We start from the raw sequence: 26,380 nt of genomic DNA on the forward strand, positions 1-26,380 counted from the left end.
GCCACAACCGACCCTGGGAACTACTGACCAGTAAGCCTGACTAGTCTAATCTGTAAGGCAATGGAGCAAATCATTATGGAACTCATAAATGGAGAGATTGGGAACCTCCAAACACTTGACCCCACACAGTTCGGCTTCATCAAGGGCAGATCATGCCTCCTGAACCTGGTGGACTTCTTTGAGACAGTTACTCAGGCTATAGTTAAGGGAAAGGAGGTTCACACGGCTTACCTTGACCTTGCTAAAGCATTTGACACCATTCCCCATTCAGGTATTATTGATAAAAGCACCAACCTGGGCATAAACACTTACGTCACAAACTGGCTCTCAGACAGATCCCACAAAGTAAGAGTAGCGGGATCTATGTCCGAATCCAGACCAGTAATGAGTGGTATGCCTCAGGACTCTGTCCTGGGGCCCCTTCTGTTTGGCATATACTTCTCAGAAGTACAGGCAAGCACTGAAGGGCTGTGGCTGACCAAGTTTGCGGATGACTGCAAACTGGGTGCCATAATAGAGTCTCTGGCCAACACAGATATCCTCCAGAAGGGCCTTAATGAGACTGATGCATGGTGTCAAAACCATGGTCTCAAGCTAAATGCTAAAAATGTGTAGTAATCCCCTTTGGAAAAAACAAAATACCCGCAAACTACCACATTGGAGGTAACCCCCTGAAATCTGAAGAAGTAGTAAGGGATCTAGGGACCCAAGTAGATGGACAGCTTTCCTTTGATAACCATGTTGCCAAGGTGGTTAGAAAATCCTTCTATGTGACCCATCTGATCACAAAAGGGTTCGCATCAAGATGTAGTGGTGCCCCTCTACTCTTCCCTCATCAGACCCATTATTGAGTACAATGCACCAATTGGAATGTACCTGGCTAGGCATCTCCAGCAGCTGGAGAGACCACAGACGTACCTCACTAAGAGGATTACTGGTCTCAAACAGTTGCCCTGTGCAGCACGATTGAAAAAACTAAGGCTTTTCTCTGTTGCATACCACCTTCTCAGAGGTGATCTCTGTCTAACCTACAGAGCCATGTCCAACCCAGAACTGTTGAACATGCTCCATCTTAGCAAAACCAAATCTACTCGAGCTACATGCTCTAGGGATATAAACCTCAGCTTAACAATGAATAGAACATGCTGGCGGGCTAGATTCCCTTCACAGAGACTTCCCTTGCTATGGAACAAGGTCCTGATCTACATAAGACAGAGCCCTTCACTATCACTCTTCAAGACGAACCTTGATGAGTGGATGGGTAACAGAAAGTTCACGCCAGGGATCACACTAACAGCTCTAATAGATAAGGGCCAAGGGTACTAGCTGCTAGAACAAGGGCCTAGGGAACTAACCAAAGGGGCAGTGAATGCTGCACAACGTGGCTGGGCTAATATATGCCTTCGGGTAGATAGCCCAGTACCTACCTATGAACCTATGAGGTTATCACAGCAACATGTCAATATTGGTCCAGTGTTTGTGCCTCCAGCCACAAGTCTGTCAACCTTTGTACTTATGTCATGCAGTAAGAGGTGCATATGTTCTGTACACCATTATTTTTTGACATCATACCTGAAAACAAGTCAATGAGATATCAGACTGCTAGACATGTTATGCATAGTAGGGGTCATAGTTGAGGACATAACCTGAGCATTTTTTGGTTGTGTGTACAGTAGTGAGGTCTGTGTACTTATGATGATTGTCGACAGTATGCGTATTGCGAATACATACCTTGGCCTGTGTACAGACTTTGGTAGATGTCATTGTTCTTGGTCCTGTTCTATCTGATGTTACATGCTTCTCCAGTGTATGGTACCCTATCGGTTTACATGTTTGTAAGGCCAAATACACACATGTCCCATACCACAGACAGGCATCAGACTACACTGTGTCATGGTTCAGTATATGTAGGGTTAATGTGTGAGTGGCATATATGAGGATGGTGTTGACCGCAGAATCCTTTATAAGCACATTCTATGAACACCTTCAGGAATGCATGGATCATGCGATCCCAAATAAAACCAAGACCCAGTCCTTCAAAGGCAGACGTCCTGTCTGGTGGACCCCAGCCATAAACAAACTATACAACAGAAGGAGGAAGCTACTAAATGATAGAGCAAAATCCCAAAAAGGGAAGGCATCACTGATCAGTATTAACAAAAAACTATGGGCACTCATAAAATTGTCTAAGGCCAGCTTCGAGAGAAAAATTGCACAGGACACTAAGGATAATCACAAGGCTTTCTTTAGTTATGTTAGGAACCTGGGTGGTAATTCCCAGATATGCTCAGAATTAGTCCAAAATGACAAAAAATACACTGAACCCACAGACATTGCCAACATCCTAGCTGACAGGTTCAGTGTAAACTTCTCCCTCCCCTCCCCACCAAAACGGCAAATATCTATCCCAGCAGAGTGCTGCCCCCCAGACATCTCAGATGCTCAGGTAAGAGCCGCCCTCTCCAAAGCAAAAAACACAGCATCAATGGGACCAGACAGTGTCCTGGGCTGCGTCCTACATGAACTCCAAGAAGAGCTAAACCCAAACATAAAACTACTGTTCAATCTCAGCCTTACTACAGGATATGTGCCGAAAGAGTGGCGTACAGCAACAGTCGTCCCTCTCCATAAAGGTGGTGCCTCAACGGATCCTGGAAACTATTGCCCCATAAGCCTGACTAGCTTGGTCTGCAAAGCTATGGAAAGGATCATCATGGACCTCATAAATAAAGATATTGGGGACCTACAGACACTGGATCCTACCCAGTTCGGCTTTGTTAAGGGCAGATCCTGCCTCTTAAACCTGGTTGATTTCTTTGAAACAGTCACCAAGGCAATTGACGAGGGGAAGGTGGTCCACGCAGCCTACCTGGACCTCGCAAAAGCCTTTGATACAATACCCCACTTGGGCATTATAGATAAGCTCACCAGCTTAAATATAAACCCCTATGTCACTAGATGGATTGCAAACTGGCTGTTGGACAGAACCCACATGGTTAGAATTGCTGGAGCCATGTCAGACTCCAAACCAGTTACAAGTGGTGTCCCACAAGGCTCAGTCCTGGGATCTCTCTTCTTTGGTATATATTTCTCAGAGGTACAGGCCAACACGGAAGGACTGTGGCTGACCAGGTTCGCAGATAACTGCAAACTGGGTGCCATAATCGACTCTCCAGCCGACATAAGCATCCTCCAAAAGGGCCTCATAGAAACAGACAACTGGTGCCAGAGCCATGGCCTCAAGCTAAATGCCAAAAAGTGTATAGTCATCCCCTTTGGCAAAAACAAAGTGCCCACAAATTACCAAATAGGTGGTAATCCATTAAGTACAGAAGAAGTAATTAGGGACCTGGGGACCCATGTTGATAGCAATCTCTCATTTGACAACCACGTGGCCAAAGTGGTTAGAAAAACATTTTATATAGCCCACCTAATCATGAAGGGATTCACATCTAGATCAGGGGAGGTCACTGTGCCTCTTTACTCATCCCTCATCAGGCCCATAATTGAGTACAATGCCCCTTTTGGGATGTACCTTACCAGACACCTGCAGCAACTGGAAAGACCCCAAAAGTACCTCACCAAGAGGATCAAAGGGCTCAAACAGATGCCATATGCTGCCCGGTTAAAGAAACTCCAGCTCTACTCAGTGGCATACCGCCTGTTCAGAGGCGATCTGTGCCTGACGTATAAAGACATGTCCAACCCGGAATTAATGGACATGCTACACCTCAGAAAATCCAAATCCCATCGAAGCTACGCTACCGAGAGACTTGAACCTCAGCACTGAAATAAATAGGACATGCTGGAGGGACAGATTCATAACCCAGAGGCTCCCTTCACTCTGGAATAAAATCCCAGTCCAGGTTAGGCAGAGTCCCTCATTGACTCTCTTCAAGAGGAATCTTGATAAGTGGATGGGAGATCGTAGGTTTTCCCCGGGCATCACTTCTGTGTCACTGTTAGACAGAGGCACAGTATACTAACCTCAAAAAAGGGCATAGCAAAATAAATTTAAAATGGGTGGCGAAAGCCAAACACATTCTGGCTAGGCTTATAAATGCCCTAGGGCAGATAGCCTAGTATGAACCTATGAACCTATTAGACAGTTCATATACTGTAATATTAAGCTTGCTTACCAAATGTGGCTGTCGCTGTGTTCACAATGGGTGTGGGTATGCACTTTCACACAGGTGTCTGTTACTCTGTGATGTGACATGCCTGTAGAGCCTGCTATATTTACAGGTACATGTGTATTCCCCCATAAGAAATGTAGGCCAGTGCTGTGGCAGTTTGCCTTTAGTTTGCACAGTGCTTTGTTACATGCCAAGCAGCTTAGTGTAACTGCCCAGTGTGATGTCCAGGTATTTGCCAGATGTACTGCTGCCGGGCCACAATAACTTTCATGTATTTCCGACAAAGCAGTGGGATGCTGTACAGATGTATGTCACTAACTAGTCTGTAGTACATGGCCATGTGACCTCTCAGCCACTGGTTATCATGTGTCAGGACAGACAGAAGTGTGTGAAGGCATACACTGTGTGGGCATATGTAGTCCAGTATTTAAGTGATATACCCATGTACATGTCTGCTGACATCCACTTTGTCAGGCTTGGTCCACATGTCTCGCACTAAGGGGTTCTGTGTATACCTCTGGACTGACCTGATTATGCCAGACTGTCCACATTTATTGGTCATATCTCTGCTGTAGTCCACAGGATCATTACTGTGATATCAGTGGTACTGTACTATGATGACTTTAGAATGTCTGTCAGTTACTGATGGCAATCATGTCAATAGAAGATGTGTCCTCCCACACACATTTCCATTAAGACAACCCAAGTTACAGTAGCAACAGTCTACATATATACCTGCAATACATACATGACATCCTCTTGCACTAAGAGGTTGAGACTATTGATGCTGAGGTATGACTCCACTCCATATTCTGGACATATAGTAAACATATATGTGTATGTATATATATATATATATATATATATATATATATATATATATATAGATAGATAGATGTATAGATATATATAGATATATATACATATATCATACTTCTCAACTCTACAGATTTCCACAAATTTTTTGGCCTGTTCCTCTATTTTCCTGGAAAATCACTGGGATGATCTCAAGATTGCAGTCACTAAATATTGTCATACATTTGAGTTTCAGACTTCAAAACCTTCAGAAAATGCATATTAAAACAAATCCTGTTACTCTACAAACTTTCTAAGTTGATAAGAGCAAAATTTAAAATATGTCCCTATTTGTACCCCCATTTTGTAAAGCTTTGTACAGATTTTTTGCATTAAGAGGTTGGGAGGTATATATATATATATATATATATATATATATATATATATATATATATATATATATATATATATACATATACATATCTGCATACATATATGGATATAGATATGTGTATATATATATATATATATATATATATATATATATATATATATATATATAAATATACATACACATATATGTATACATGTACACATCTATATGTGTCGATACATATACAGATATATAGATATATATGCACATATAGTAATAGATAGCTATATACACATATATATATATATATATATATATATTTTATATATATATATATATATATATATATATATATATATATATATATATATATATATATATATATATATATATATATATATATACACACACACACACACACACACAGATCTATATATGGCCATATATATGATGCACTATACAGATGTTTATAAATACATATGTACGAATATATATGTGTATGTACATGTACACATATATCCACATATATAAATGTATATATCCATATCCTTGTCATGTGTAAACATTACTGTTGTGTATACCTTCCCAGATGTATCACACAGTATGTATCTAGTATGTGTATATTTAGATATAACAACATATGTGATGCAACAGTGACATCACTAACAAATACTACACAATTGTAGCAGTAACAGCAATTGTTCAATACTATTCAATATGTGTACTGACAGATATATTGGAAAATCAACAACTGTTTTCACAGCTGTCATGGCATAGTGGTTAACTGTTGTGACTATAATGTACAGGTTCTTGGGTTCAAGAGCTGTTCATTTTGTTGCTAGGCCGTTTTGAGCAGCTAACATACGGTTAAACGTACAGGTGCTTACACCGTGTAGGCTTCACTTACCAGTGCACAAATGTGCTTAACTCTTATATTGCAGCAATTCTGACACCTGCTAAACATGGCTCAGCCCTGGTAACCAGTGCTCACATCCCAGTCTTATAACATAGCAGGGTAACAACATCTGTAATAAGAGTATGCAATGCCTTGTACATAACATGCATCTATGTGCTGTCATTACAGTAGCAAGGGGTGTGAGTCTCCTGTCTGGGACACTTGAGTATATATGGCTTGTACAACACTCTTATCCATTTGAATGTGTTACATACAAGGGTAGTATCTCAGGGTATATGCAGTCACACTGGCATGTAGTGTATCATTACATTACTACTGTTGACATTGCTTTCCCAAGTAAGAGTAGATTGCTAATTTTAGTACTGGAAACAAACACTCCTGCATGCAGAGATAGACTCTGAGCCCTCACTGTCATGTTCTGGGTGTGTGTGCTGTGTCTCAATATGTATTTCCTAATGGATAATGATCTGACGTGGAAAATAACTGTAGACTACTATGTGTATAGCACATGTCAGTGAGGGCTGCCATCATGTAGTAATGGCATACCTATCGGTGTCAGACATCTATCTCTCAACACATGCATCCTAATGCATAGCTAGTTGGTGAACTGATGTATGTCAGTCCCTGTACAGATGTGCAGATGTCAGGTATCCATCTTAGAAACATACAGACAATATATGCTTGACTGACACTGACATGTCTGCCCAGCTGTGTTATAAATGCCACAGATAGGACTCAACAACCTGTATGCACCACATGCCATGGATATCTAAACTACACTACCACAGTCAACAGAACATACTTGGGTACAGGTCTCTAAGACAGACACTAACCATGTTATGTAATACATGTTGCATACATGTCAACTGGGGCACCTCTCCAGCCCTCTACAGGAGGCACCCAGAGGATTGGCTGATGCATGTCACCCTGAGGGTCACCGCTGTGATGTCTGTTGATAGATGGCCTGCTGGCACATGGCATGTGGCATGATACTACTGTACACACACATCTCCTACAATTCCAATCTCTCCATGAACAATAGCCTGGTACATACCTGCACTGATGTACCCCAGTACTGAGAAATTTGTATGTGTGCATTACTGAGCATATCAGTGTTTGTGTTGTTGTAGACCTGTAGTTGGGAATACTCCAATTCCATTCACACCCACAGCACCACCCATTGCCATAGTTAGATGTGGCTGCTGCTGTACTGGATATTACATGTACCTTGTTATGCTCCCCTCTATAAGAGCTACCTGGGCTTTGCAGTACCAACACAACACTGTTGTACAAATTGGTTGATAGGCATGGGTTACTCACTGTGTTCTGGCATGTGTGTGTGTATGTGTGCAAGTGTGTATATATGTAGTTACAGCATTCTGAGGCCACATACACCAAGTACAATATGCATTGCCACACAGTATTAGGGATAGTGATGTTGCTGCCCATGGGAGAGACATGACAAACAATGCACCACCCTACTATGCCTGTGACATGTGCATTAGATGCATATCCCTGTAGTAGCACACTTGGGTTGGACAAGGGGTTGTATTGCAGTCCTGGTCAATGTGTGATGGTGGGTATGTCAGAGTGTCATGATGGGTTCCAGTGCATACAGTATTCACCACGGGGTGCATGCACTGGGGATACTGTCATTACACCATAGTACCCCGTACATGTCCCATGTGCCACTGTATGGTGACCACTGTCACCATCAACCATACAGGTAACTGATAACACTATCTAGCCCAGTTATGCATGTGCTGTGTGCAACCTACCTGTAATACAGAGGACACACTGACAAGGTAGGTAGCACTGATATGTACAGGTCTCTCGGATGTGTGTCTGACTGTTATGTGTTTGTCAATGTGTATATGATGGTATGTCACACTATGTATTGTCCATATACAACCATTCCATCCACCATTACCATACTGTACATGGCTGGGGATGGTCTGCATGTAACATGTAACCTGGAACACACCTCATCCTAAAAGCTGTGTGGTGTGTGCAATTAAAGCCACACACATCAGTAGCACTACATACCTAGGTAGGGGTCTAGTCCCAGTGTTGCCAAGTAAGAGTGTGCATGTATGTGGAGGGATCCACTTCAGGTTTCAGAATATACATGTCCTAGGGGGTCATCTGTCCAAGAACTGCATGGCATATGCTAACATGTCACAGGTATCATCCTGTGGACATACACTCTATTACAAGTACTGTTAGCTTTGTAAATGGCCTCTTCCCTACTGTATAGGTGTGCAGTGATACTGGAGTTTGTATATATAGCTGGGTGTGGCTGTTGTGGACACAGCCAACATCATTGCAGTTACTGTTGAGTGTATCCCCCCATGTAGCTGGCTGTAATACTGTGCAGTTCATGTTAACAGGTTAGGTATGTGTCTATCACACTCTGTGGTTCTACAGCACCTCTCACCCTCCAAAGGGTAGGGGTGTACCACCCACACCAGCACACATATGTTTACCATGTTGAGGAGAGCACTACATTGGGGAAGGGAACATATACCCTGCTGGTGTCATTGTCAATGACATTAAACTAGTGGACTGCTTATTCCATGTGTTGTTCTGCATAGTCTGGCATGGTGGACATAGGCTACAGTGGGTTCCTTGTGCAGGTGCATACATCCAGGTGTACAGTATTGTCTGTGTAGTGCATTAACACCTAAGCCTCTGCGTGTGTGTTATACACAAATATGTGGTGTGTACCACTCAGTACAACTACCATTGTCCACTGTAGAAGGGTTGCTAACAGCAGCCACCATGCACTCACCTGTATACACCACCCCCAGACCTACTGGCCATGTGGCACAGGCAGTAACTGTTATACAGACCTGTGACATGTGTGCACCTGTACCCAGAATATGGCACAGCCAATGTGTCACCACAGAGCCATATCCCTTGTGAGATATGACAGCAGACCACCCTCCTGCTGATACATGGACACCTACAACACAAATGGATAACATTATGGAGACCACAATCAGTCAGTGTTAATAACAGCTATAATGCATCATGGCTGGACAGCTACACTACCTGACATGTAAGCATTAAACGTTACTGCTGACAACATGTTACACAGCAGTACATTGTTACACTGTAGTACAGTCACTGTGTGCATCAGAACCATATTAGCCTGTCCCTGCATCAGTGTTATGGATGACAGGGATGTGGCACAGGTATCATCAATATGCACTGGGTGTGTTGTTGGTTTGTCAGAGATCTAGGCTGGGTCGTAAGTTTGACAGTGCATGTGTGTGAGGGGTTATAATTACTGATAGGGCCATGGTGTGTGTATGCATGGGGTTGCCCTAGGTGTGTTTGTATTGTGTATGAGTATGCATGCCCACAGTTCTGCCATGTGGCTGCCCTATACAGGTGTTTGTTGGACAGTGGCAGACCATACCTGGCAGGGTGTGCAGTTCACTGCCTCCAGCCACAGATATGAGAACTGTGCCTGCCAGGGGTTCAATGGGCATGGCCAGGTACAAGCCTCAATGTACTACTCTCCCCTGATGATGACATATGTCTGATAGAACCAGGTCCGTCCTGGTACTGGCCAGGGCCACGTGCACATGACCTTCTGTGTTGTGTTGAGAACAGCACACCCCCTGCAGTGCTGGGGCTGGTACTGCCAGTGTGGGAGCGGCCTGGTGTCCTTGTATGTCCACATTGACCTCCAGATGTTGGTGTTGCTGGCCTATGTCCATGTGGCCGTCGCACCACTCCCACAACATGCTCTAGCACGGACAATCCACGGTCAAGAAAGCCCACCATCTCACTCCATCGTCTATCTATGACCTCTGTAAAATAACGGAGGGCATCTGTAAGATCACAGATGTTGTCACCTACAGTTGATAAAGCAGCCCTCTGCAGCCTCAGACCATATCAGGTGTACTGTTCCATACATGCCTGTGCCTCCATGACAGCCTGCAACATGCGTCTGGTGGTACCAGATGTGGCACTTCTGCCAGGGGCATGATGACCAGCAGCCCTTCCATGAGCACCCCTGTGCATCTGCCTATGTGGTACTCTGCCAGACATCCAGCTGTGGCTGCTGTGTCCAAACACAGAAGCCATAGATACCACACTGTCCTGTACACTGCCACGAATCGCCAACTGTCCCTCTGCTATGGCCACTGGTGATCGGGTATCTGTAGGCACTGTGACTGTGTGCGGGGATGGGGTGGATAACATGGGGATGTCAAACAATGGTGCAGTTTTGGCCTCTGACAACCCTGCCTGTGCTTCAACACACCTATCATCATTTTCAGTGTGTGTATGGACACCAGTATCAGAATGCATGCAGGAGGGACCCTGACCCACCTCGCCACATGTGAGGGGAAAACAAGAAACACACATTAAGACCTGTACATCATTGCTTAACAATACACACACAAACACACACACACACACACACACACACACACACACACACACACACACACACACACACACTCACTCAAACATTCCACCATAATACCTACCTGTACCTGAGTTTACAGACTGTCCTAAGTTTATTCTCTTTTAAGTTCCCCATCCTACATCACACTGGGAAACCTACACTCATTAATAACAATCATTAACATATCATTCTTCTACTTGCCTAGACAAGTGATCACTAAACATGACCTGTTACTCCATTACCTCTTTGATTTGATTGGAGTCCATTTTACAAGGACTCACTGCTGTTATCCAGTGTTCACCCTGGGTTTGCCCAGACATCGTGAGCATGGCCCCCATATGTTAGGGGCTACTACAGTCACTCAATAATGTCAGGCACTGGAGTGTCATATGTAACTATTGCTCAGTAGATGCAATATCTGTTGCTCTATTAACTTATTATGTGGACTACAGTAATATTTGGAAACCCTCACTGGTGTTGTCTAGTAATTCCCCAATGCATCTGTAGTGCTGCATACATGGGTGTTCTTTCACCTTTCTGCTGATTGCAATTATAACAGTACACCTGGTGTCCAGTTTCCCTCCCAATGCATGTTCCATGCTACAGATCTTATTATACTATCAGCTGTCCTGAGATTACATATCAGACAAGTATTCCTGGTGTCTCATATGTCTGTCCATGTACTGCATGATTTCAAAGAGTATTCGAGACATACGAACAACCCCACAATCACATGTGCATACACGGACACACACACAAACACACACACACACACACACACACACACACACACACATCCTACATACATCAACCCCCCTTCACTCCACCAGAGTGCACTTACAAACAAAATAACTTCCCCACACACATACACTTACAGGTGAGGTTGCACGAAGATATTACACACAGACCTTTCAATACCCATCTGTCAACATGAATAACATTTGGTACTCAACAGCATGCAGTGCAGCTGTAGTCAATCCATGCTAGCAACAGTATACATGTGTGTGATGCATGGGCTGTGTTAGTAGGTGATGCCTCTTCCCCTGGAAAACACTGCACCCATGTACACAGTATTGCTGAGCACCTGTTTGGCACCCTGGCATGTACTGTGCACCATACCTCAGTGGTGTACACACCATTGCTGAATGTGTATTACAGTGTCAGTTATGTCTGCTCTGCTGATCACAGTCCCTGTATGTTTGTTGGACACATACCTGGGAGAATATGTGGACAGATGTCATTTGTGAATGCCTGATGTATTTTTTACAGATGTCATCATCAGTGGTGCATGTATGACTAATCTAATACAATTACACTGACAACCATTAGTCCTTACTATGGCTATGGGGAGTGTACACACCGTTATTGATATGATGCCCTCATTCTTGCTATGCCATGGGACCACATTTCTGCATATGTTAACATTACATGAACTTGTTATGTGACATATGACCTGTACAGTCAAGTGCAGTGTCAAACAAATGTGTTATTTGTGCTGATGCTGATTGAGATGCATACAGTTCGTGGGTGCATATGTGTGCACGCCCCTATCATGATGGTTTGTTGCACCTAGTGTCATGTGACTACAGCAGTCACTATTCCTGGCAGGGGTATGCTAGCATGGGCCATCTGCATTTGCCAGTAGTTGGTCAGTCTGCCCTACACATGTCCCCCAAATCTGCATGAATGCAAGGTCAGCTCATGTGCACATCCCTTGGAGTTCACACACTGCCGTCATTATTGCTGTGGAGTCAGGGTTTTGCCTGCCACAGTTCCTGACCCCGACTGTGTGCAGATACAGCCATTTGTAGCATCCTGTGGATCCCTGCTGCAATGCACTGTTGTGTCATGATGACACCCTTCCCCACCTTCAGCCTTTTTGCAGATGCTTGAAAACTATGGCCTACACATGTGTGTCAGTTTGCAGTGTCCCAAACACTGAACACCATCTGTAGCAGCCAAGTCCCAGGTAATGAATGGCAAACATACATGTGTACACTGGCACTGGCAAGGTACAGATGGAGATGGTGGGCCTGAGGTGGGGTGAGGTGTTGATTGTACAGCACATGTATCTTACTTGATACTGTCTGTAGGTTTCCAATGTGGTCTTGGTACACCAGTACACATTGCAATGCATGCCATTTGGGGACCTTTCCTGTTATGCATACACTACCTGTAGAGAGGCCTGGCTGATGTTTCCTGTGGTACCACTGTCCCATCTGATTACCCTGACCCATGGGCCACATGTATGCTGAGCCCAGGCAATTGCTAACACAGGTACTGCACAGCTAGTACTTGCTAGACATTCCTACAACTCCCTCAGTGTTGTAGCATGTTACTAGGCAGCCTGCATGACCAATTTGCTACATGTGACATCATTGGTCTTGGATGGCCATCTGTTTATTTCCTACATTATTCCTGTCCCATACATCCTCGCCACATACATGACTGTCTGCACTGTTTGCCATGGTATATGCAATGGTGAGGTATGGCTTCAAGTCCAACTACTGGGTGCTACCTGTTGGGTATGGCATCCATGCCATGGCATGTAAGATGTGTGTGAGCCACGGTTGCCTCTGTTGTAGGTGAGTGATCACATTTGATGTCCAAAAGTCTTGGACAGCAGACCATTTCTTGGTGTGACATTGGGGAAGTGTACTTGCTGGAAGGTGCATTTCCATGAACAGTGCATGCGGTCAGTACCTTAACAGCTGCTTCTACTGTGTTTTATCTGGGGTGTGTGCACACATATGCCTCCAGTGTTTGATCTGGGGTGTGTGCACACATATGCCTCCAGTGTTTGTGAAGTATGTATCCCCATATTTGCTGTCCTAACATAGACCCAATATTACACACTCATTGCACATGTTAAGACCACATTGCAGGCTGTAAGGGTTGTGGACTGCAGTATTGTGATATGCCTTAGTGAATATCTGTAACAGTTGGCATTGTAATACTGGTATATACACTGTTGTGGCACTGTATAAGGGTGATGTCTCACACGTGTCCCTACTGTAGGCCATTTGTACCACCATTATGTTCATCTCTGTGCACACATTTTGCAATGACAGGATGTTAGTTATATTGCCAGAGTCTGACATACCCTTCAGATACACCATCATGTTGACCACTGTGATGCAGTGCAGTTAACAGCTACAACACATGAATATGTACAGCATGCATTATGGATAGGTACATTAATTGTGTGCATGGAATATACCATGGCCATAACATGATCGGTGTGTAGGCACACCTGAACAAATACCGTACTCACCAGCTACAGGCTGCTGCCCTGGAGGTATACCAGAGGGACCTACATAAGTGTGTGAGAGATGTGATGTCAGCAGCAACAGCTGTGGCATTGCTACAGGGTGGATGCAGCATTACAGTACCTCAACAGTACAAGCCCACATTACTGCAGATTATGCACATCTGTTTATTACTACTACGCAGCAACAGACTATATATATATATATATATATATATATATGTCATCTGACATATGCATGACCAAACTGTACAGATGCAGATGGATATGCAACAGTGGTCTACTGATGTGCCCTGTGGTCTTACCTGCATGCTTCTCTGCCATTGTGTGGGTAGCACCCACCTCCACTATGCTCTCTGCCAGGTGTTGTGTGTGCGGGCGGGCAGGTGCCACTAGGCTGACAAGGAGCTCCTCAGCATGTGTCAGGGGGGCTGGATGACATGCCCCCCCCTGTTGCAAGCTGATCCCCCCTGACTGCAGCAGCACACTGATGGGCATTGTGAAGTAGGTCTGTGCAATGATGCCGGACCTGCTCATAGCTGCAGTTATGCAACCCAACATCATTTACCCTCTGGACAAGTTCATTCCACAGGGTGATTCACTCCTGCTGCACATGGTCTGTTCGGCTGAACAACACCTGGTGGTGCTGCACCAGGTTTGAGATGATGACATCATTCTCCTCTGGTGTATAACCAGGAAGCCTTTCAGGGGACATCTTTCCTGAAATACATAAGGATGGAAACAGGTCTGAGGACCTCCTACAGCAAGGTCATCATACTTTTTAATACACATCTCTGCCCCCCCACCACATCTGCAGCAACAATCTGATCACATAACTCAATAGGTATGTCTACAGACTAACTACCATCGGGACATATATCATATTGTACAACACTCTGTGCTATGTGTTTGTAGTCATGTTACCTGTGGGGACACTATCATTGGTGACCTGTTACAGATAATGTCACATGCATGCCATTGTAAGGGCCACTATGGTTCCATATATGCATGCCTTCTGTTTGCTGTGTGATTGCTGCACATCTGCTGCTTTGCGTTATTGGGGATATCTATGCATGCTGTTGGACATAATCCAAGAATGTGTGGACTATTACTACCCACATATGTTCTGTAACAGTGGCACAATAGCACATTTAGGGAACAGTTGACAGCAAAATCACCTCTCCCACCTCATTTGGCCATGTTACCAGGCCACATCACAAGTGGGACCCACCCTGGGGCCTCCTCATCTACTGGTTCTGCACTACTTTCAGGTGGAGTCACCTCAGGGGATGGTGTTCACCCCCCCGGGAGCACACACTGACATGATGCTCTTACCTAAGGTTAGGTCCAGGATCTGGTGCAAGGGGAGCCCCACAGAGACTTGGACAATATGCTACTGGACCTTGAAGCCCTCAGTAGAAACTCGCAAGGTCTGCATACTCCTCTTGCTCAGCCTCCAGCCTAGATGTCTTCAGCAGGGCTGTGAAGCTGATGTTGTGACTGGCCATGGGTGGGGACCTTGGTCTCGTGTTTTCCATCTGGGGGCTCATGGGGCTTCCACATCGCAGATGACAGTCCCCATCCAGGGTGTTTATCCACCCATGTGCCATATACCTCCCCTGTAGGCTGTCTTCTCTATCTTCCAACCCACCTCCAAAAATATATTTGCTATCCTTCCCCAAATTCCCAATCCCACCTTCACAAACAAGGGCAATGTGTTCCCAACATGGGGTTCACACCTGACATAACTGTCCAGTTTGTACACACTTACTGCTGTATATATATGTGTGTATTGATTTGTGTGATGTTCCCTCACACATATCATGCAGTATTGTCATGCAAAAGTAGGGGACATGTATTTATATACATATGTGTGTGTGTGTTTGTATTTATTCATAGATTATTACTAGGCTAACTGTACTCATGGACCATTTTTAAGCCTAGCCAATTACCCCCTGTGAGAATCAAACCCTGTACCTTGTGCTTCTAAGGTAAACACATTAACCATTATGCCACCCTCCCACTCTGTATGTAGCCATACACACACACACACACACACACACACACACACACACACATATATATATATGTGTGTGTGCGCGCGTGTGTGTAGATATATATTATAAATTTTATATATATATATATATATATATATATATATATATATATATATATATATATATATATATAAGCATTGTTTTGTAACAGATGCATCCTCATTGTGGCAACATAATTCTTTTCCCGCTGGGGTTGAGTACAGGCTGTTATCGGGGGCTGCTGAACTATACATCTGCATTACTTAACTGTTGACTGTATTTTATCCTCTGGCCCAGTCTTTCTTTACTGTTGTAGTACTTGAAAGCCTTGGCCTGGACAGCAACATATGTTATGCTTTCAGATTAGTGTATAAAATGATCTGCTTGAGAGTTGCATTCCTCATTTAGTATGTATTTCAAAGACCTAACAGCTATATGACATGGCATATACAGCTGTAATAGTACACAAATAAAATGTTCTTATGTATGCAAACCTGTGTGTGGTGTCATATCCTTTGACTTCCCTGTGGGTATGTGTTTCATGCAACAATTATCTTTTGTATGAGTGAAGCATACACTGTCCATGTGAAAAGGTGGCAACTGTAGGATTACTGGTTGTTCAATATGCAGTGCACTCTCTAAGTATGTATCTTCCTATACATATCTATGTGTGCGTATGTTTATTTACATATATATCAATATATATGTGTATACATATTATATGTATCTGCATATATATGTGTGTGTGTGTGTGTGTGTGTGTGTGTATATGTATTTTTGGAATGTATATTGCGTCCACATTGTACATTCCCAATGGCAGCCAGACCGTACTGCATGATATGTTATTTATACCATCCAGGCATCATACAGGTGGGATGGATTACTGCTAACTTCTTGTGGCTATGTTGTGTAGGGTCCTGGGTATGGGACTTGCTACAGTTGGTATTGTGTTGCACGGAAGATCTGTTTGGCTGTGGGGGGGTGATATCAATACTTACAAGGGGTACATAGCTTGGGCCCCCTCACCCCCATTAATGGTGCTTTTGGTCATATCTGTATTTGTTATATTCTCTTTTATATATATATATATATATATATATATATATATATACATATATATATATGGTTTTAGGACGTAACATCAACAACAAGAAGACCGACACCAACTTCACCGACGTGAAAACACCGACACAGAAATGATCGAAACTACAAACCACGGACATTTAACAGGTAAGGGGTTTATATTTCGGTAATCAAGCCTACCATGTTCAGGTAAGGTGGCAGTGTTATGCATGTGTTAAATTTAAACCCCTTACCTGAACATGGTAGGCATGATTACCGAAAAAAAAACCCCTTACCTGTTAAATGCCCGTGGTTTGTAGTTTCGATCATTTCTGTGTGTTTTCGCGTTGGTGAAGTTGGTGTCGGTCTTCTTCTTGTCAATGTTACGTCCTAAAACCATATATATATATATATATATATATATATATATATATACACATATACATATATATATATATATATATATATATATATATATATATATATATATATATATATATATATATATATATATATATATATAGGTCTATGTACATACATACATACATACATCTACATATATAAATACATTTCCTCTACTGTTGAATGAGTGTGCTGGATGATATGTTTGGGATAACATCAGATTTATATATATCTGACATGGCTTAGTGGTAAATCACTTTGGTTATAGTGTGCAGGCTCCTGGTTTTGAAACTTGCAAGGGCTAATTATTTTGTTGCTGGGCAGAACAAAGTCCGTTGGATACAGAGTGACTAAGGCACTTTTAAGCAGTTGCAAGCTGGTTTGCGCAATGGCAAGCAATGCTAACTTCCAGTTAAATATGCCTACAGAGAGTAAAAATTGCTAAACCTCTGTGCGCATTGCTTACCCCCATGCAAACAGTCTAAAACCCATTTACTGCTGCTTAAAACTGCTTACTTCTGCTTACCCCTGTGTTAATTTCTTTAAAAGAAAAGAAAAAGGGTTGATGGGAAAGTGGTATAAAAGGGGCACGAAGAGGGTAAGACAGTAGAGAAAATAGCTAGGGATATGCAGGATGGGTGTAGGGAAGCTCCATAGCTGCCCATTTCTTCTACAGCAACAGCTGTGCATATACACTGATTTGGAGGTAGATTTGGACACTCATACCCTTGGCAGAGGGGTGAGAACAACAATAATATGTTGTGAAGCCAATTAGACCAGATTAAATGTGTTCAGTGGACATGTGTGTGAAATGGAAAGCTGTGTATGGGGCATGATTTTTTTTTTTTTTGGGAACAGATTACTCTCTTTTCTTAAGGTGAGAGTTTGATGTTGGGGAGGGATAGTAGGTATATTTGGGGACATAGGTTGGGTGGGATAACAGGCAAGACAGCATACAGGGGTGATATATGACACATGGGGGGTAAACACCTTGGATGGGGAGGGGTGTTTAGAAGTCGGAAGCCCATAAGCCCCCTAGTTGAAATAGTGGGGCTGAGGTCCCCACCCATGGGCAGTCACCACTGCACCATCACGACCCCGAAGATGACTGTGCTGGGAGCTGAGTAGTAGGGGCAGGCTGACCCTCTAGTTGTGCCACATGGCCCTTAAGCTGGCGTAGCTGATCTCCAAACTCCCTGCAGAGCTCGCTACTCACCAGACCCCAGACCTGACGACAGGTGACAGTATCCTGTCCACACCCACACTCAGGGGGGCCAACCCCATCCCCTGAGGCGGTTCCACCCAAAGGTTGTGCAGGACCAAAGGATGAAGCGGTCCCGGGGTGGGCCCTCAGATGTGCTGGTGCCCTGTGTCATGGCCAGATGAGGTGGGAGAGGTGGGTCCACTGGGACCGACCTTCCCAAACTTGCTATGGTGTTTCAATTTTAAAATATATGTGGGTTAGTAATAGTCAACACATTCCTGGATTAGGTATAACAGCATGCATAGATATTCCCATTAACCCACAACACCAGATATGGAACAGTTACATAGCAAACAGAATACATGCAAGTGGCCATTATAACAGCATGTAGGTACATTGATAGCAGGATGCCACCAATGTGGGGGTACTTCAACAGGGCACATGCATAACAACAAATTACAATATTTATCAAACAATAGGACATATGTCCCAACAGTAGATATAATAGTGCACATACCAGTTGAGTTGTGTATTTAGTTTATTGTTGCAGATATGGTGGGGGGATGTCAATTAACTTGTATATCCCTGTAGTTCTCATTACTTTCCTAGTCAGTGCTGTGATCTGTACCTTACAGGTAATAATATACTGCCCTATGGCCTTAGTTTAGGCAGTGGTATGGCTGTGGACAGCTATATACATGTACTGTGTTTTACCTGCACTATACACATCTTACCTGGTATTCCTGTGAAGGTATTGTTTGTTAACACTACCTGACTGTTTCTACATATATTCCCAGATTCCAGGTTGATGTTGTACACATACCTATCCATCTGTTATTGCACACACTCTGGGCATGTCTTGACAACATGCAGGTGAAGCTGGGACATATATTGACTATTGCCCTCATAACACTTTGTTGAGTTGTACAATGTCAGGTTTGTTTTCATAGACATTTTTCAAATATTTACAGGCCTGACAGTCAATTATACGATATGAAATGCTGCCTAAATGTCAGGGAATGGCATGCTGACATGCCAGGGGACAGGGTAACAGCCAGCAGATATGAGCCAATTCTCTGGACATTCCAGACAGATCTGTACAGTCGAGGGGTATGATTCTGCATACAGCTTACTACCACTCCCAGGATTCAAACCATGGCTGTGTGTACTAAAAATACAACACTTGAAATCTCAGTTGTGAGTGTCATTTGGATTATGTCATCTATCTTTTCACTGTTTTCTGTTTAAGTCTCTCTCAGTTGTACAATATGATCTTGTGATGACAACAGTCATATACAGACATTCCTACACATTTTATTTCTGTTGCACAGTGTGGGTAACAGTGTTTACTACAACAGTACTATTAAGAGATTGCAAAACTACATTACTATATGATATCAGAGTAAACAGAAGCAGTCCAGGAGGTAAACCTTTATTGCCAGGCTGTTAATCTTTTATTTACATATAACCTATATGAGATGCTTCCTGCTATACTGGCAGGTTTATTTAGTTTTCTCCATACACAATACTGGTTTTAGACTGGCAGTTAACTTTCTACTACTGTTAGATTAATTTCTTATGACAGTACATGCAAGCTTATTACTAACCTGCCTCGCGAAGCAACCTCTACAGTCTACAGCCATGGGCTTCCCGATTCACAGCCCACTCATCTGCCACTGTCAAAGACATAAGGGGACTATTTAGCCATACCTATCCATAATATACATGAGCTGGTAATTATTAAACAGGTAGTAGACTGATACTTACACATGGCTGTGACAGCACCTGTCTGCCTCGCCTCTTGGATCCACTGTTCTAAGTAGTCCCCCTTTCTCCATTTCAGGTCAGCATAGTGATGCCTGACCTGCTCATCAGTTCGGGGGATGCTAGTGGCACTGATGAGGTAATGGGTGAGATGGTCCCAGGCTTCCGCTTTATATTGGGAGCCCTGGTACTGGCCCTGCAGCAGTCTCTGGTCATGGTCTTTAACAAGGAGTCCTGCCATGACTTTGGACTCCTGGATGCTCCAGTGCTGTGCCCGGAAGCACAATCCTTCCCCAACTCCAGCCATCGTGCCTACAGGAGGAAGCTGCAACCAGTTATGAGATGTATTCCCACCTGTGGGGTTTAAATAGGGCCGTTTCCCACACTTTCCCATGACTGGATAGTTTTGAAAATGCTAAGCTATGGGAAAACCTGCTTACCTAAGGTTTGCATTGCTTAAAGGGGTATACCAATGGACAAACTGATATAGCTGGCCTACACATTGCTTACACCTAGTAAGCAGGGGTGTGCAATGCTTACTATGTATAAGCAATGCACACCCCTGCTTACTAGGTGTAAGCAGTGTGTAGGCCAGCTAGTAAGAAGGGTTGTGCAATGCTTAGTGTTGCATATTTCTCATTTTACAGACAATTTGCTGTATGGCATTGATTTATCATTCATTACATGTTATATATTTTAGTTTCCATAATTCATATGTAGGTATACTGTCTGGGACACTTGTGTTTATCAGGGGATTTCACCACTTTATTACATTTACACCTCACATCTGCACTTAATGCAGTACGCCTCTTCACAAATACATGTTATTTACTAGGTTATATAACAAAATTGTTGTTCAGAAGTTTCTTTCACATGTAAGATGTGGATTTACTATAGTGAGGATCAAACCCAAAATGCTTGCAAATGGAATAGTCTAAGTACTACACTATTACAGTACTTCTTCTATTGATTGCATTTTATTCTGTTGCAAGTTTGAGGTTCAGGATGTGGTTCTGATGTGCAATTGCTCTACACACACACACACACACACACACACACACACACACACACACACACACACACACACACACACACACACACACACACACACACACACACACACACACACACACACACACACATATATATCTCTCTAAATAAGTTATTTTTATAAATATATTTTAGTTATAAATATATATATATAACTATATATGTCTGTCTATATATATATATATATATATATATATATATATATATATGTCTGTATATCTATTTATATATATATATATATATATATATGTATATATATATATATATATATATATGTATGGGTTCCATACACTAGATCAATTTTCACTAATTTGAAGTAGTGCATGGAATGCTCACTGCAGTGAAAGTGCACTTAATCGAAAGTGCACGCCGGGTTCAGTACAATGAACGGGTGTTGCACTGAACTTTTGTGTGTACTCACGACCTTAGGGTTGAGGCACGGTCATAGTAATGGGCTATCCCTTACCATGACCCCTGCCCTAACCCTAAGGTCCGCGATTTACCGCAGCACAGTGAAGGACATAGCAATGTCCTCCACTATGGTGTGATAGTCATGAACCTTAGGGTTAGGGCATGGGTTAGGGTAAGGGGATAGCATTACTAACTATCCCCTTACCCTAACCAGTGCCCTAACCCTAAGGTCCGTGACTATCGCACCATAGTGGAGGACATAGCTTGTTTTTCCTCCACTGTGCTGCGGTGTTTTTGGAGAAGTGCACTTACACAAAAGTTCACTTTCATTAAACTGAACTTTCGCAGAAGTGAGGCTTCGTATTACAAGTTCAAAGTAGTGAACTTTTGTTCTTGTAATAGGATTCTATATATATATATATATATATATATATATATATATATATATATATATATATATACGTACATACATGCATATATACATCTACATATAGAAATACATTTCTTCTGCTGTTGAATGACTGTGCTGCATGATATGTTTGAGTAAACAGCAGATTTTTCCATATCTGATATGGCTTAGTGGTAAATCACTTTGGCTATAGTGTGCAGGGTCCTGGGTTTGAAACTTGCAAGAGTTGATTTTTTTTTTTTGCTGGGCAGAAGAATGTCTGTTGGATACAGAGTGAGCAAGGCACTTTTAAGCGGTTGTAAGCGGGTTTGCATGGGTTTGCTCAACTGTAAGCAATGAAAACTTCCTGTTAGATATGCTTACAGAGAGTTAGCCTCTCAATTGCTTATTCTTTGTGTGCATTGCTTACTCCCGTGCAAACAGGCTGCAACCCACTTATTACTGCTTAACAGTGCTTATTCCCGCTTACTCCTGCACTAATTCCTTTAACAGAAAAGAAAAAGGAGTGATAAGAATTAGGTGTGCAATGCTTAGCGTTGCTTATTTTTAATTTTACACACTATTTGCTGTATGGTATTGATTTATCATTCATTATATGTTATAAATTTGTTTAGTATCCCTGATTCATGTATATGTATACTGTATGGGGTACTTGTGTTTATCAGGGCATTTCACCACTTTATTACAATGACACCTTACATCTGAACATAATGCAGTACTCCAGTTCACAAATATATGTTATTCAGTAAGTTATACAGCAAAAATAATGTTCATAAATTGATTTCACATGGAAAATGGAATTTACTACAGTGAGGATCGAACCAGGAATGACTGCTCACAAAGCAAATGTTCTGACTAATACACTGTAGCAGTATGGTTTCTATTGAGTGAATCTTGCTATTTAACTTCTTGTGCCATTTAAGCTGGAGTATGCATAGCTAAGCAACAGGCAAACCTGTGCAGCTATGCTTAAACTTTATCAGGTTTATAAAAAAAAAGTTTTTTCGTGTTATTTTCTCTATACCCTTCAGCATATCCCTGTTAATGCTAAGCCTGATGGGTGGACACACAGGGGCGGATTTTAAATGTTGTTCTTACAAACTTATGAAGTTGATAGATTAATAGGTTTTATGTTAGCATGTATTTTCTGAAGGATGTGTGGGGTCTTAAACTCAAATGTTCTGTCATTATTTAATGACTTCAGTCCTCAGCTACTTGCCAGACAGGTACACATTTTAGGGGCAACACTATACTATGAGGTAAACATGTGGGCATTCTGTGGAAATTTGTACAGTTGAGAGGCGTTCTTGGTAGGGGCAGTTGTTCCCTTTACCTTTGTCTACTTTTGTTTTCCTGATGTGTTGGGGGTGTTACGAGCATTTTCACTCATTTTTAATTCCTGGAGTGCAGGGGCATGTGTATTATGAGAGCTCTGCTCTCAGACACCCCCCCCCTGCACTCGTCCATACTCTGTATCCATTTAGGAGCAGAGGCAGTGTGCCTTCATTACTATGGTTGATGCACTGCCATACTGCTCTTAAACGGTCACCTCCGTGCAGGATTAAGGTATTCCTGCATAGCAGCTTACTGAATCCCGGGGACTCTCTTTTGTTTAGTCTCTTCCCATATACCCATTTGTGTTATTTTTGCTCACAGCTTACCAATAGTTTTCCAAGTACTACTTTCTGGTGCTATTTCTTTTTCATCTCTTCCCACATATCCTTAGCTGCCACGTCAGAATCTTTTTTAATCCATACTCCTAAGTACTTCATTTTATCAGGTTCCCACAAACATGGATATCGCTGAACCAGTTTGTGTATGGGTACATAATTTACAGCTATTGCCTTTGTTTTAGTTTCATTAATTTTGTATTCCAAAAAGATTAGAAACTGCCTCAAAATATTGCATAACACTGAAATATCCTTTGGTTTTTCCAGGTATAATGTAATAGCATCTGCAAATAGAGCCAGCTTTTTTTGACTACCATGCCAATTATATTCTTGAGTTTCTGAGTCTCTTATTTTCTTTGCCAGTGGTTTTAAATATAGTGCAACTAACAAAGGGGAAAGAGGACACCCCTGCCTGGTTCTTCTGCTTAAATAGAAATTATCAGAGAGGAACCCACCCAGTTTAATTTTTGCTCCAATCCCTCATACATCCTCCTAATCAACCTTATAATTTTATCAGGGAATGCAAATGCTTCCATTGCTCTGCTCATAAACTCCCAGCTTACTCAGTGAGAATGCTTTCTTTGCATCAGGACCCACCAACACCAGTGGCATTTTCTTACATTTCGCTTTCCTCTGGATCATCAGTGCTCTTTTAATGTTGTCAGATACCTCCCCTCCACAAAACCACATTGATCTATGTCTGTCAATTTTGGCATTATCACCTTTGAAATTATTTTATAGTCATGGTTTAGGATTGAAATGGGCCTATATGAAGCTGGATCTGATGGGTTTTTATCCTCTTTAGGTATTACAGCCACCACCTCTTTCTTCCAGGATGTTGGTGCTTGTCCTCTTCTTAAAATACTGTTAAAGGAAAACTCCACCCTACAACTACAAAAATATGTTTTTTTCAGTCTATCTTTGTTTCCAGATCTATTTTAACACCTCATAATCACTCTAAGTGCTTATTTTGTAATTTTAGCTTGTTTACCACAACATGGCTACCGATGGGGCTTTATATATCAATGTGATCTTCTTCTCCTTCAACTCTTTCTCTTTCCCATAAAGCATTACAAGTCTTCTTTCTATGACTCATGCCAGACATAAGGAAGTAACTGTGAAATCCCACGCTATTGACATATAATGGGAAATCTGTGACTCACTGTCAGTTTGTATTCCTTCTGTAAGAGACCTGCTTCTTTTCTATTGCAAATCACCCTTATTTATGTTTAGCTCAGAGCTTGCTTTACACTATAATTTGAAGTTATTCTGAGGCAGACAGAGTTATAGCTAAATTGGATGTCTTTGTTCTAGGTGTTGTTTTGTAGTCCAAGATGAATTGACAGTCCCCACCCCCACACTACTGCAGAGGTGTTAACAACTGTCACTGCAAATTACAGCTCAGACTTGGAAGGAAGGGAGTACTATTTGAAATGTCTTCCCCTATGCCTGCAGCATGATTTATTTATTTTTGGCAGCAGCAGAAAGATTTACTTAAACAATTTCAATTTCTTAAGCAAATTTCAGATAATTGTTGATTTCATTGTGCTTTACTACTATTGATTTACCCATATTTCTACAAGACATTATTATGTAAACTTACTTTTGCTTTTTTAATCTTTTTGAGCAACAGCAGTCTTGTGACATGCTGTTTATGTAATTTCCTGACATTCGCATCATCTTCACCTTTTTTAGACTTTCGGCTTTTCCCAGTTATGGGTCGCCACAGCAGAACTCCAGTCCACTCATGATTGGCAGTGGATTTTTACGGTGCTGAGTTGCCAGCCCAATACCCAACCATCAACGAAGGCACACCCATTCACGCTCGCACCTAACTGCACATCTTTAACATCACTCGACCACAGGGAGGACATGCAGACTCCACACAGAAGGTGCTCCAGCCAAGAATTGAACGGGAGAACCTCTTGCTGTAAGGCGACAATGTTAACCTTTGCACCACCATGGCTTAACATCATCTCATCTCCACCTTTTTTAAATGACAGCAAAACAGTAATTTGCAAACCTGTGTCTATGATATTGGCACAGTAAAAGAATGTACTGAATACTGACTGTATTTCACAGTCCATGCAATGAAGTATTTTTTTTATGGGGGGGGGGCGGAGTGCCTAGTGAATATTTTGTGAAAGTATCACTTGCATTATGTAGATAACTGATGCATTTTTTGAGTTTAATATGATTTTCTGTAATTCAGCTGAAACTATTTAGCAATCCTCTATTCTTTTAACTGGATTAGTAAATCTTCCTTGAGCCACTACGTCTTTGTGCATAATTCCAATCTTACTGTTAAACTGCTCATATATTGAGTTGCTAATTTGCAGCCAACACTACTCAGCCAAATGCAGTTCTTCATATTTTCACATTACAACTTTTGACATGGTCTCCCCACAACTAAGAAAGAAATGTGTGCAGTTTGCATGAACCACCACTTAGGAGGGTTTAC

The 26,380-nt window shown here is 42.3% G+C and overlaps 1 protein-coding gene across 1 annotated transcript in view; it reads left to right on the top strand.

Annotated features, from left to right (window-relative positions):
• The window catches only part of LOC122797955 (ubiquitin carboxyl-terminal hydrolase 47-like), a 361,920-nt gene that overhangs the window by 192,649 nt on the left and 142,891 nt on the right, over nucleotides 1–26,380 (top strand). The gene's annotated exons all lie outside the window — the stretch shown is intronic.

Source organism: Protopterus annectens, chromosome 3.part1, assembly GCF_019279795.1.
Source record: "Protopterus annectens isolate FY-2018-M chromosome 3.part1, PAN1.0, whole genome shotgun sequence".
NCBI classification, from domain to species: Eukaryota; Metazoa; Chordata; order Ceratodontiformes; family Protopteridae; genus Protopterus; species Protopterus annectens.